The sequence below is a fragment of the Aotus nancymaae genome, unplaced genomic scaffold, assembly GCF_030222135.1.
Source record: "Aotus nancymaae isolate 86718 unplaced genomic scaffold, 86718_ANA_hifiasm-v0.15.2.pri h1tg000041l, whole genome shotgun sequence".
Classification (NCBI taxonomy): domain Eukaryota; kingdom Metazoa; phylum Chordata; class Mammalia; order Primates; family Aotidae; genus Aotus; species Aotus nancymaae.
The window spans coordinates 33643939-33656434 of NW_026988455.1; the positions used below are offsets into that span (position 1 = coordinate 33643939).

The 12496-nt window shown below is 41.6% G+C and overlaps 1 protein-coding gene and 1 pseudogene across 5 annotated transcripts in view; one reads left to right on the plus strand and one right to left on the minus strand.

The window, feature by feature from the left end:
* TLE4 (TLE family member 4, transcriptional corepressor) overlaps positions 1–12496 on the minus strand; it is a 148736-nt gene that overhangs the window by 29548 nt on the left and 106692 nt on the right. The window lies entirely within an intron of this gene.
* Positions 11029–11826, plus strand: LOC105725259 (small ribosomal subunit protein uS5-like; annotated as a pseudogene).

A 12496-nucleotide genomic window follows, 5' to 3' on the forward strand; every position in this document is an offset into this window, starting at 1 on the left:
TGTATTAGAAAAGAATGCCTTTGTGTGTTGCCGTTTTTTTCCAGTAAACTGTTTCAATCTATTTGAAAGGCGAAACATTTTTTTTTCCAAAGATTATTAATTCGACAGTGTCTCATATGTATTATTCTTATGTATTATGCATGCAAATATACTCTATACAATGTCTGAGAGTAATATGACAGGAAGAAAGAAAGAAATGACACTATATCAATTTAAAGGGATGTTGTCTAATAGTTTTAACGTCGCTAATCAAGAACTCCTGGTCTTCTTCATATCACCACAAAATGGCTAAACAGTTTTCAATGATCGCTTAACTGACTGGTCTTAAGGGCTTTCATTAAAATATTTAAGTTATTCTTTAGAATGGCACTGCCAGAGATATAATGTGAGCCACCTACGTATTTTACATTTTTCTGATAGTCAGAGTTTTAAAAATGTATAACAGTAAAATTAATTTTGATATATTTAATCCAATACTTCAAAAATCCAACACACACAATAATATCAAAATTATTTGTGAGGCATTTTACATTCTTTTTTTAGTACTAAGTCTTCAAAATCTGATATGCATGTTATACTGACAGTACATCTCAATTTGGACCAGCCACATTGCTGGTGCTGAAAAGCCACATGTGGCTTGTGGTTACCATGTCAGACAACACAGGTCTAAAAGTTTTCAAAGTCAAAACAGAAATCAATACTCATTAAGACAAACATCTCGCACTTGATATAAGTAACAGGTGTGATCTAGCCCCTGCCCACCTTCTCCAATCTGATCTGAAAATTTCCTTCCTAGAGCACCGGAAAACCCCAATTTTTTTCATCCTTCAGAGCCTTTGTGCAGACTTCTGCCAAGAACTCTCTTTCCCAGCCTGAGTGGCTAGCATCTTTTTATCTTTTATGTCTCAGCTTAAACGTCACATCCTCAGAAAGGTCTTATCTGTAATGCTATCCCAGAAGCTCCCTCCAGTCAATCTCTAGCACAGCCCGTGGTGTGCTTTCTTGCTAGCACTGTGGCTGTGGCTATTCTTTTGATTATTTATCTCATCTACCTGACTAGAAGTTCAATGAAGGTGAGGACCATGCCCATTTTGATCACTACGAAAATCCAGGACTTCGGTGTTTTAACTGACAGCTACTGGACAAATGAATGGGCACAAACTTGGGTCTGCTCATGTAGGCTTCATGTTATCATGTTATTTTCATTATATTAAGATAGGAGATTATGCATTTCTAAAGGTCATGCACTGTTGTGTCTTATTTCTTTGTATCCTTAGTGCTTAATGCCTGTAATAGAAGAACAGCGGCTGTGTGTGTGTGTGCGCACACACACGTGAGTGTGTTATATGCATGTATGTGCAGGCACACCAAAAGAGGGAGGCAGCCTCAAAAATAGTAATTTTGAAAGTAACAAGGTGACAAGGCAATTCTCAGAACTATGCTGAAAAGACAGTCCAAGCTGGTGCCTTTTCACTGTTGCTGTCCTCACCAATCAAGGATGCAGGCCCTTCCCTCAAGGTCAGTGCCAGGCTTGGCCTCTGGGTGGGTATGCAATGAATATCCACTGTTGGATGAATGTATGAAGGCCACCTTTTTAAAAATTCTAATATAAATAAATCTTTCCCATTATCCCCTTCCTTGTCTCTCATCACACACTCCTCAGCTGTCTGTGACCACAGGGAAACAAATCTTACTGAAGTCTGACCATTGAAAAGACAGGATTTAAAGGAATCCTGCCTGAGAGACCCAGGGAAGAATGCAGGCATCAGCACTTTTTCTGTGCTGCTCATTTAGAGAATAGTGACCCTGGGGATCTCCTTGAAATGTTTATTCCCAAGGAGGTATGTGGTAAAAGGAAAAACATCCTTAGTACACCCCCTACTATTTTTTCTGGGTAGTAAGTCACTACACACAGATGATGAAAGAAAATGGCCAATATAAGGCAGACAGATATAATACTTGTTTTTTAAGGAAGAGGTTTACATTGGTTGACTTTTAAGTCACAGATGACTACCTGCCGCTTTATGTAAATTTTTACTATGTAAAGCAACATAAAGCATTATTATTATCAGTTGTGACTGATAGTGACTTCAGTATGCTGAGGAATGAAAACAAATGAGATACAGATATTAAGAGATACAATTTCAGTTCATTCTACAGAAATAATTTCAAGCTTTCATATGACAACAAGATCTAAAGACACAGGAGACTTTGAAATAACATATAAAACACTGAAAGAACAGGTTGATTCATCAAGCATGGGCCAAAATTACTCTGGTCTACCCAGGCAAGAGCACTCCACTAACCAGTGCTGAAATGTTGAAAGACAAGTCAAGATGTGATCTAATCTCTTATCCCTCCCACCCTGCCCCCCCACCAGCAAAAGATCATAGGTCAGAGAGCTAAATTATAAGGGACTGATGAAAAACAGCTTAGCCCCATTCTACTTGCTGTCTCAAACAACTGTGAGTCCCGGTCTATCACTCCTGCTTCTCTGACCTTTCCCTCTCCCTTTTCCTCCTTCCATTTGCTTCTCTCTTTTCCATTCTCCACACCCACCTCCCCCTCCACCCTTGCCCTGCCAGCAATACCTCTGTCAATACTCTGTCATGCTGGTGGCACTGTGGGCTAAAGAGGTTGTTGACCTTTATTCTAACATGTCCTTTTAGGTTAATTACTTTTGTATACTCGGTGTACCCAGTGACATTTAATCACTACAGCGCTATTCAGTAAACAGAAATGAATGGAGCCAACTGCAATTTGGCATCAAGCTAAATGGTGCAGTAATAGCAGCATGCTGTAAATGGACTGCAAGAAAATAGTCTCACTCACCACACAGAGAAATGAGGTGAATGCCAATCAATCAATCACTATTTTATTAAAAACAAAGAATGCTAGCTCAGTGGTGTGCTTTCGTTATTTAATACTAAGTATGGCTCAAAGGACACGATAAACTTTAACGCAAGGACAATTCACAAATGTGTGCTAAACCAATGAAGGAAGATTAAAAGAACTCAAAGCAGAGGTACAACTTTCGTGGTCCAGTCCATGTCTCTCTCTCTTTACATGCATGCACATGTGTGCACGTAAGTCCCACCAGAGGACAGCTCTCTGCCAACACAGCCAACAGTCTGTTATCTTATGGTTTGTAAGCTTCCAGGGTACACTAATCGAAATGCAGAAGATCCCACAACCTAATGTGTACAAGAAAGTATCTAGGAGCATGGGATTAATCAAATGTCATGTCACAAACATGTGAGCCACTGACATCGTTTCTCAAACAGACACCCACTGACCCTCCTCCACTGAGCAGAGAGAGTAGATTGGAGAGGTTATTAGCAGCCTTGGCAGGGCCAGCTAGACCACAGAGGTTGGGTGGGGGAGATTCTGCCTAAGGGTTTTCAACGCTAGCTGGTAGATGGAAAAATGAATCTTTATTCTTCTATCTGAAGAATAACAAGTTCGCAAGCAGAGATTCATGTTGTAATACCAGACGAACCCTGTAACATAAGTTGAATAGCTATTCTGTGTTGGTAATGTTCTAGACATTAGAAACACAACGGTGTAAAAGGCACCAGTTTTACAGCCAGCATTGAGAGTAGAATCTAAGGAGAAGGGAAGGGAATACACATGTGCTCATGAGGTTTCAATCCTGAGCTCCAGCATTTATCAGCTATGTGACTTGTAGCAAGTTAACCCCTTGGGACCTTAATTTTCTTACCTGTAAAATGGAGATAAGGATATTTTGCCTATAGGATTGTCACTGCTGTAGTCAGTCTGTGTCCCATCAAAAGTCATATGATGAAACAACCCCCGAGGTGATGGCATCTGGAGGTTGTGCCTTTAAGTGATTGGGTCAGGAGAGCAGAGTCTCAAGAATAGGATTAGGACCCTTATAAAAGAGGCCCAGAGAAACTCCTCTGCCCTTTTCGCCATATAAGGACAGCGAGAAGGCATCATCTATGAATCAGGTACTCATCAAGCATCTAATGGAGGCTCCTTGTTTTTAGACTTCTCAGCCCCCAGACCTATGAGAAATAAATTTCTATTTAAGCCACCCAGTTCATGGTAGTTTAACACAGCAACCCGAACAAACTAAGACAGTCATGACAATTAAATGAGGTAACTACCTGAAGTAGAGGCATACCACCCTTCCTTTCATGTTTGTTTCTGGAAACTAGAGCTACTATGACTGTCTCCTCTAAGCCTTTGAAAGAGGGTAATGAACACTTTTTCAAGCCTCAAGACTCTGGGGAAAAGCCAGTCCACTTCTTCACAGTCAAAAGTTCAGACAGCACATTCTCAAGTCTGGGCATCTTCCTGCCCTCTTGGGTTGGTGTTCCCTTCCTCCACCTTGCAGAATTCATGTCAAATGTGACTTCTAGGGCAACCCTGAGTTATGGTGGCATGTGAAGGTTAGGTTTGCATCCTTGACTTCACTGGAATTTGACAAGTAACTCTAAAGTGCTCTTGAGTGGGGCCTCAAGACTAATATGGGGGAGGGGGACATGCAGACACATAATCTCTTATTAATAACAAAGCACGAGGGTTATTATATTGAGTCCCCACTAGTTGCCAGGCATTCTGCTGGGCCCTAAGGCACTAGAAATACAATTAAAAGGGTGAATGGGGACCTGTTCTCACAGAGCACTGGTTCTAGTTAAGGGACACGAAAATAAAGTAAAACAAGCTGCTAATGACATTAATAAGAATAAAACAAATGTGAGTGCAATGTGTTGCAAAGGACATAAGATGCTGAGACTGAGAATAACTAGCAGCCAGGTGGCCAGGAAAGGCTTCCGCTAAAAGATGACATTCTGACTGACACCTGAAGCAAAAGCTGGAGCCAACCCTGCTGACAGCCAAAAGACTATACTAGAAAGAGGGAACACCACATGCATAGTACCGAACAAGGGGAAAGTTGGCAGTGGCACTGGAGCACACAGGAGGGCTGGGTGCTGACGTGGAGGGAGCAGGTGAGAGAGCACAGAGGGACAATAATGGCGGAAAGGAGGCCCAGTCCACGGTGAGGTCTGTGTTTCATTCTAAGGGCCACCGAAGGGAACTGAAGAGACGACACACGCATCCTAAAAATCATTCAGAGAGGAGGCTAGAATCATAGGACGAATTTTTAAAGCCCTTGAAAGATTACATTGCCTACCTCCATCCTTTGCAATTAAAATCAACTGTAAGTGTACAATATAAACCTTCCATGTATGCTAATATTAAATAGTGGAATTCTGGTTGCAAAATTCTGAATCAGATCATCAGAGCTGAGCTTTTACCACTTTTGGTGCCTCTACTTTACTCATGCTGTTGGTGTGGGCTTAAGTGGACCTAGCAGGTAATAGAGCCTTGGAAGAGAAATGGGGGGGACCAGTAAGCAGCTGTTGCTGTGGTCCAGGGGGAAACACTGTTGGTTTAGACTGGAGGGGTACTGGGCAAGAAGGAAGAAGATGGATCTGAGATGTTAGGGTATAAATGAGTGACTTCACACAAATGTGTGTTTCTATGTGAATACATACAAAATTAGAATGAAATCAAGTTTGTCAATATAATAATGCCATGTTCATGCATCTGCAATAAAATACAAGTTCTTAGTTTAAAAAATGGCAGGAATTAGTCATGTGCGGTGTCTCACACCTGTAATCCCAGCACTTTGGGAAGCCGAGATAGGTGGATCACCTGAGGTGGGTAGTTCAAGACCAGCCTGACCAACATGAAGAAACCCCATCTCTACTAAAAACACAAAATTAGTCAGGCATGGTGATGCATGCCTGTAATTCCAGCTACTTGGGAGGCTGAGGCAAGAGAATCGCTTGAACCCGGGAGGTGGAGGTTGTGGTGAGCCAAGATTGCGCCACTGCACCCCAGCCTGGGCAACAAGAGCAAAACTCCATCTCAAAAAAAAAAAATAAAAGGCAGGAATCACCAGGCATGGTGGCTCACACATGTAGTCTCAGTGCTTTGGGAGGCTGAGGCAGGTGGACCGCTTAAGTCAAGGAGTTCGAGACCAGCCTGGGCAGCATGTCTCAAAATATTAAATTAAATTAAATTAAAAAAAGCCAGAAGTGGTAGCACATTCCTATAGTCTCAACTACTCTGTGGGGAGGGTTAAGGTGGGAAGATCTCTTGAGAGTGGGAGGTAAGCAGAGACAGCACCACTGAACCCTGGCCTGAGTGACAGAGTGAGATCCAGTCTCAAAAAAAAAAAAAAAAAAAAAAAGCTAGAGGTCTTAGGTACCCTACAAGAATGTTCCTATCCTTACGGGAATCAAGGGACTGCAAGATGCATGTGAACAGCATCCTCCAGGTTTATTACAGAAGGGAGAAAAACAACTAGGAACTTGATAACTACTGATCTAATCAACCAGAATTAAATTTCCACAAAGTTGTATCCAGTATGTAAGACAGATGCGAAAGAACAAATTCTGATCCTTACTCAAAAGACTTAGATAAAAGGTAAGCCATATTTCACAATCAAGAGAAAACTGAATCGTAAGAGCATAATGAGGCACTGGTTAAAAATTACGCTTCAGGTTTGTGAAGGGGTGAAATTTACCCACTGAGACTTCCTATGAGAGAGGTAGACCTGGAACTGCTTGGGAAGAATAAGCATTACCAGGACCCAAACCTGCACTGAGACTATTACAAGCATGTGCATGTGGCTAGGCTGAGTCTGGAAAGAAAGAGGGGAAGAGTAAGGCATACAGCAACAAGCACCCCCAAAAGGAGTCCTATAATCTGTGACGGGGTCATGGCTGGGATGAGACAAATTGGCAGGGAGTAAACAATTCAAAGGACCAGGCAATGGTTCAAAGGTCTGGCAGGGCATCAGAATCACCTGTGGAGCTTTTAAAACGCCCCATCTGGACCCCACCCCAGAACAATTAAATCAGACTCTCTCCAAGTGAATGGCCTGGATACAGGCTATCTTAAAAAGCACCCAGGTGATTCTAAAGTTGACAACCTCTGACCTAAGGCATATTCAGATAATCAACAAGCCACTGTGATTGCTATCATTTACCACTCCTAATCAACTAGACCTGCATACCTATCAGCACCAAGTCACCTTCATCCTTTCTGAGAGCACAATTAGCTCAGCAACAACAAATCCCAGACTTTCTCTCCCTGCAGCTGATCACGTCAGGATGAACCACATTTCAAAACCACAGCTGGGGGTTGGGAAGAGAAAAAACGCAATCATAACCATGTCGTAAGATGAGGCAAGATGCTCTTTACACATTTCTGAATACTGAATGCAGTGCCTCCATGCTTGACTCTACAATGCTGACAAAGTGATGTATTTTGAGTGCCATAATTAAAACAATAAGCTCAACAAAGTGGGCATTATGAGATAATTGGCCATCCTCAGGTATTAAGCAAACTGTGGTAAAAGCCAAGGATACTCATCGCCAAGGTCAATTACAATAATTGCTTATTTGAATTACATTATTGCTACTGTAAACCCTGCCTGATTAAGGGAAAAAAAACAATAAAAATTGATGTAACACATACCACGGGGAAATGACCTGAGAAGAAGTTCTTGTTCAACTACTGGTCATTTAAAAATTCGTATCAACTTTGTGAAGCCCCCACTTATATACGCCTGATGCCTTTAAATATACACACACGCTTCCTTGGTTTTGCAGAATGAATTTGGCAAGGAAATATGCCTATCAGAAATTAAAGAAGTGGCTTAGAAGAGCAACATATGGAAACACATGGGAAAATGGAGTAGTGGGTCAAACTAATAATAAAATTAAAGGGTAGAGAAATAAACTACTCTGTGAGTTGCATTCATTTTTCATCAATACATTAAAGGAGAAGTCATCACTGCCTTTTACAGTAACTGAGTCTCTCAGTTATGCTGGTTTATAGCTTGTGGGAAGATACGCTGTTCGCCACAGGCCACTGTCAGCTTGTCTAGATTAATACTCAGGCAGCTCAAGTAACCAGTGGTCAACCAGAAAAGCTCTGAAGACGAGATGGGGGAAAACAGAATTTTTGACCTTCCTTCAGCTAACTGGAATGTATTTGGCAATCAAAGAGTATAAAACTTCTTTTTAAGTTGTGATTAAACATCGAGACTTTGATGTTTTATACAGCATTCTTCCCCACAATTAACTTCATTAGTGCAGTTAATTAGTGGGGAAGAATACCATATAAAACATCAAAGCCTCAGTGTTTAGTGTCACCATCAGTTCAGCTAAACAGTAATAAAGAAATAATTTCTTAAAACACATTTATGCATGCTCAGCACTTCTATTTACAAGTTTAAAGTGTATGATAGAAACATTTTTAAAAATATCCAAAGACGCTATCCATGCTGCAATCCAACTGCACTGACAGCAACAAGACACCATTTTATGTAGTATAATTAAGTGGCCAAGAACGCGACATAAAGCAAAAGAATTGAGACATTTAATCAGTTATGAGGACTGTTATAAATCTACCAATACTATGAAATGAAGGAATGGGGGATACCCAAGGGAAACAGTCACAAGAACTATGTAACCTGAAGGCTAATTCTAATTAGGTATTAGACAGTGGGTTTAGCTTCAATCTTTTGGGGGTAGATGGGGAGGCCAAGCTATAAAATAAGAATTGCAGATGGAAGTCCTTATAAGCACTATTGGACAGCACCAAGTATACTGTGACCCTTCCTTTGGTACACAGTGTGCAGAGATGGTGAGACTATTAAAATGTAAAGATCAGCAAGGTGGGATTTCTCAATGTGAAGCTCATAGCTACTGACTCTACTGAACAAGGAAAGGAAGTTCTCATCTTTAGGTGGGAGGGACCAGAGATGTCATCTAGCCCCTTGCTACTTCAAGTGTGGTCTACTGTCCAGCAGCATCTCCTGAGGGCTTGTTAGAAATGCAGAATCCCAGCCTCAGCCCCAGACCTACTGAATCAGAATCTACATTGTAACCAACGTGACCTTTTCATGCTCACTAAAAAGTTTGAGAAGCACTTGTCTACCTTAACCTCTTCATTCTGTACAGGAGGAAACCTGAATCCTAGGGGATGAAGTAACTCATGCAAGGTCACAAAGGGCTGAAACTTGAAGACAGGCCACTGATTTTAAGGACTACTTCTTACAGGAGGCTCAGCAAACGACACCTATGTATTGTGTAAAGAAATCAGCCTGTACAAAGAGCATCGAGGCAACACCAAGAAAAAAGGGCAAGGAAGGGGCCAAGGAATGACAAGAGGCTTGCTTCATTAGGGCTGACAATTCTGGATTCAAATATATTTGATGTAGGCTGAGAACTCTACCAAACAAATAAGAAGTGAAAACTTGTAAGTTCTATAAAAATGAAAGAAGAAAAAATAATGTTACAATGTTTTATTTTGTTTTGTTTTTTTGAAAAGATCAGAGAAGGAAGAGTTCTGAGGCCTCCACTTGAGAGATTTTTTTGAAGGGAGAGACAAGGAAGAAAATTTGGCACCCGTGGGGCCAGCACATATGATCGCACAGGATGTAGACGATACAACTCCGGGACACACCAGAACATCATAGATTCACGTGCATTGTGCTGCTGCATAACTTGTATGTGGCCATGGCAACACTAACCAAAGCCCACGAGCGAGTGAGGAGCATGGTGAGCTCGATGCATCACCCACGGATGGATCCAAAGGTCAATTAGGATTTGGGGGAAGAGAAGAATGTAGGCTACATAATGCAGACTGAAGCAATACTATCATTATTGTTAATCTATAATTAATGTGTGTCTTCCCAGTGAAATGTGAGCTCCATGTGGGCAGAAATTTCTTCATGGTTTTTACCACGGTATCCCCAGAGCCTAAGTGCAGTGCCTGCACCTGACTAGATGATACCAAATGACAAAATTTTAAAAGCTTTTAGTATGTATGGTTTTGGGGGCTTATTAAATATAGACACTCACTGGATTTAGCACCATGCAGCAAGTACTTCACTAACGATGAAACACAACTGACAGATAAACTTCACTCTTGGGAGCCATTATTAGTTTCCTGGGGCTGCCACAACAAACCACCACAAACTAGGTGGCTTAAAGCAACACACATTTATTTCTTGAGGTTCTGGAGCCTGTAAGTCTGAAATCAAGGCATTGGCAGGACCAAGCTCCCTCCAAAGGCTCCAGGGGAAGAATCCTTCTTTGCCTCTTCCAGCTTCTGGTGGTTGCTGGCAATCCTTGGCATTCCTTGGTTTGTGGCAGCACAACTCCAGTCTTTCTTCTTTGCTTTCTCGTGGCCTTCCTTTCTGTGCCTCCTCTGTATTGTCAAACCTCTCTCTCCTTATAAGGACATGAGTCACTAGATGCAAGGCCAACTTTATTCCCGGATGACCTCATTTTAACTTGACATCTGCCAAGACCCTATTTCTAAATAAAGGCACATTCACAGGTACCGGGGATCAGAATTGTATTACATCTTTATGAGACACAATTCAACCCAGAAGAGGAATCAATATTAGAGATGTTTTGATAATGTTTAGAAACTGATTGTCTCAAAGCTTTTAAAAACAGTTTAAAAAGATAAATGATACACCTAAATAATGTGACTATATGTAAACTTTCTAAATTATAGTCATTCTTAGGTTATCCATGGGGATATGGTTCCAGGACACTCCTCCCTCTCCCTTGCAGATACCACAATCAGAGGGCACACAAGTCCCTGATATAAAATGGTGTACTATCTGCATATAACCTAGACACATCCTCCTGTATATTTTAAATCACCTGTAAGTTGCTTATAATAACTATTTATAATGTTATTTATAATACCTAAATCATCTCCCTATATTATTTATAATACAATGTAAATGCTGTGTAAATAATTGTTATGCTATTATTTTTTATTTGTACATTTTACTGTATTTTTTTCCCCCAAATACTTTCCATCTGTGGTTAGCTGAATCTGAGGATGAGGAACCCTGGAATATAGAGGGCCGAACTGCACTTGGGAGTCAGTTTCTGAAATCAGCTTCCTCTCTGGTAAAACACCAAATGGCGGATGACACCGGTGCAGTGTCGGGGCCCCGGGATGGGGAACCGAGGTGGCTTCCGCGGAGGTTTCAGCAGCGGCATCCGGGGCCGGGGTCGCGGCCGAGGCCGCAGAGCTCGCAGAGGCAAGGCCGAGGATAAGGAGTGGATGACTGTCACCAAGTTGGGCCGCCTGGTCAAGGACATGAACATCAAGTCTCTGGAGGAGATCTATCTCTTCTCTCTGCCCATCAAGGAATCTGAGATCATTGACTTTTTCCTGGGGGCCTCTCTCAAGGATGAGGTTTTGAAGATTATGCCGGTGCAGAAGCAGACCCATGCTGGCCAGCGCACCAGGTTCAAGGCGTTTATTGCTATTGGGGACTACAATGGTCACGTCGGTCTTGGTGTTAAGTGCTCCAAGGAGGTGGCCACTGCCATCTGTGGGGCCATTATCCTGGCCAAGCTCTCCATTGTCCCCGTGCGCAGAGGCTACTGGGGGAACAAAGATCGGCAAGCCCCACACCCATACCGTCCCTTGCAAGGTGACAGGCCACTGTGGCTCTGTGCTGGTGTGCCTCATTTCCACGACCAGAGGCACTGGCATCGTCTCAGCACCTGTGCCCAAGAAGCTGCTCATGATGGCTGGTATCAATGACTGCCACACCTCAGCCAGGGGCTGCACTGCCACCTTGGGCAACTTCACCAAGGCCACCTTTGATGCCATCTCTAAGACTTACAGCTACCTGACCCCCGACCCAAGTCTCCCTATCAGGAATTCACTGACCACCTCGTCATGAACCACACCAGAGTCTCCGTGCAGAGGACCCAAGCTCCAGCTGTGGCTACAACATAGGGTTTTTATACAAGAAAAATAAAGTGAATTAACACCGCAAAAAAAAAAAAAAAAAATTCTGAAATCAGTAATGTCTCAATTATGAAGTTACTTCTGACTTGAAAATATTTTTGGGTAAGTAATAAGCAAACTCAAGACATTTTTAATTCAAGCCAAAGTAGCTAAAAAACAAAAATCATGCTCTCTTACATACTAATATTCTGGCAAGTAGGTAAGTGTGATAAGCAATGTCCAGACACATGACCTTCTGTTCAATCCAAATGAATTATCTTTAGATATTTTGTGATGACTATTCTTGTGATTTAAGCACTTCATAATAAAATCCATGTTTCATTTTGCTTTGTTTTAGGAAAGGCTTGAACAATCCCCCTACAGTAGCATTCTGGCAAACATTCTTAAATTATATAATTCACCAGGTTCAACTCTGTTGCTACAATCAAAGAAGATGGTTATAATACATTATCATTACAGCTATACAATCCAAGCTGAATTTTCCTTGGCTGAATTCCTAACATTTTAATGCTGAAATTGATCTGTTTTAAAAACATCATGTGAAGGGTTTTTAAATACCATACATGCCCAAGCTCTTTATTTTAAATGCTTTAGAAATGAGCTTGCATAAACAGAAAAAAAAATCTGTTCTCTAATCTAGCATTAAGCATATTTTAAA